This window comes from Babylonia areolata, chromosome 14 (assembly GCF_041734735.1).
Source record: "Babylonia areolata isolate BAREFJ2019XMU chromosome 14, ASM4173473v1, whole genome shotgun sequence".
NCBI classification, from domain to species: domain Eukaryota; kingdom Metazoa; phylum Mollusca; class Gastropoda; order Neogastropoda; family Buccinidae; genus Babylonia; species Babylonia areolata.
The window spans coordinates 1,908,551-1,910,889 of NC_134889.1; positions in this window are offsets into that span (position 1 = coordinate 1,908,551).

The following is a 2,339-nucleotide window of genomic DNA, read 5'->3' on the forward strand; positions in this document are numbered from 1 at the left end:
GTTTCTTTTCAACAACACAGCAATGAATGATATGTTTCTTTTCAACAACACACAGCAATGAATGATATGTTTCTTTTCAACAACACAGCAATGAATGATATGTTTCTTTTCAACAACACAGCAATGAATGATATGTTTCTTTTCAACACAGCAATGGATATGTTTCTTTTCAACAACACAGCAATGGACGATATGTTTCTTTTCAACAACACAGCAATGGATGATATGTTTCTTTTCAACAACACAGCAATGGACGATATGTTTCTTTTCAACAACACAGCAATGGATGATATGTTTCTTTTCAACACAGCAATGAATGATATGTTTCTTTTCAACAACACAGCAATGAATGATATGTTTCTTTTCAACAACACAGCAATGAATGATATGTTTCTTTTCAACAACACAGCAATGAATGATATGTTTCTTTTCAACACAGCAATGGATATGTTTCTTTTCAACAACACAGCAATGGACGATATGTTTCTTTTCAACACAGCAATGGATGATATGTTTCTTTTCAACAACACAACAATGGATGATATTTTTCGTTTCAACAATATGCAGCAATGGATTATTCAGCTATGTTCAACAATAGACGACAACAGATGATAGATTTGGTTTCAACAATAAATAACAATAGATGACCTAGGTCCTTGAGCTAAAGACGACTGGTGGATGGCATGGTTTCTTTCAACAACACACTGCAGAAGATTATACAGCAGGTTTCAGCAGTGCATGGCAATGTATCACCAACTTCATTCCAACACTGTGACAAGTTTGTCCCCCCAAACCAGCTGACAGTCAAGATAAATCCAGCACCGCCTTGCAACCTCATCTTCCTCCCCCCCCCCCCCGGCCCCCTCCCTCCCTCCCTCCCAAGATGCCACCACAGAGGTCGTATCGATTTGTATTGATGGACTTAAAGGTTGTGGCCAATGCAGAATCGATGATCACTCGTTACGAGCAAACGTCGTGCTCTGTATCACCAGGTGATGACTATTCACCGTGAGGATTTTGCAGCTGCCGTTGATTAGACTGTTGCTGTCTGTCTGTCTGTCTGTTTGTCCGTCTGTCGGTCTGTCTGTCTCTCTGTCCATCCTGTGTTTGTCTCTCGCTGTGTCTGTCTGTTTTTCTATATATATCTTCCAGTCTCTGTGTCTGTGCCAGTATCTGTCTGTCTGTCTGCCAATCTACCTGTCTCTCTCTGTCTGTCTCAGGCTGACTGTTTGTCTGTCTGTCTGTCTCTCCCCCCTCTCTCTCTCCCCACCTCTCTCAAGCTGACCAGTTGTGTCCGTTCTTATTTTCCTTCAATAAACAAGAAAGTTCTCTGTATCTGTCTCTGTCACTGCCCTCGGATGAACAATGGTGCAAAAGTGGGACACGTGTTTTTGATCGTTTCTATCGTGTCGTCACAAACACAGGCTATTAATTTTGCCTGTGTTTATAGGCATGGGGTTTGAATCAGTTTATTTGACCAGTCTATTTATATTGAAAATTATTTACAATTCAGTAGGGTTGTTGTTGTTTGACTGAGGTGTCATCAGCAAACATTTCTCAGTGGGTGAAAATAAAAGTGGTCCAAACAGTGATCTTTGTGGTACACCACAAATTTCAATGGGAATAAAATCAGACCTCATGGAACTGATTTCAACCAACTGATGACAGTCACTGAGAACGGAGATATTAATAAAAAGGTCAAGCCGTCATTTGACAGTTTGTCATGCCTGGATTTTCTAGCTAGTTAGAAGAGAGTGGTTAATCACGTCGAAAGCCTTCGCGAAGTCAACGAAGACGATACTATGAACACATTATTGTCTATACCTTAAACGACATTTCTCGACATGTTTAAGAGCTCTGCGGTAAGTGTGCTTTTCTGGAAAACCTACCTGGTTTTCTTGAATTCAATACCACTTGTTGAGATGGGATTGTACAAGGTGTGATTGAGCATGTCTTTCAAGTGGTTTGGGCAAAGCGGACAGTGCAGAAATAGGTGTGTATATGCAGGGATCACCTCTGGGCCGTGTGGATTGTACAAAGGTGTGACCGGAGCTTGATTGAATTTTAACAGTCTATCAATACATAAATCATAGGCTGACATGGCTGAGAGTGGGTATAGGCGCGCGCGCGCGTGTGTGTGTGTGTCCGTAAGCGTTCTCTTGGTTGGAAGCACACACACACACACGGGCAGGTACACACACACACACGCGCGCGCCCGCGCGCATGCACACACACAAAACAGACGGACACACACTCACAAACTCATACTAACTCACACACACACACACACACACACACACACACACACACACACACACACACAGAGATATATATATATA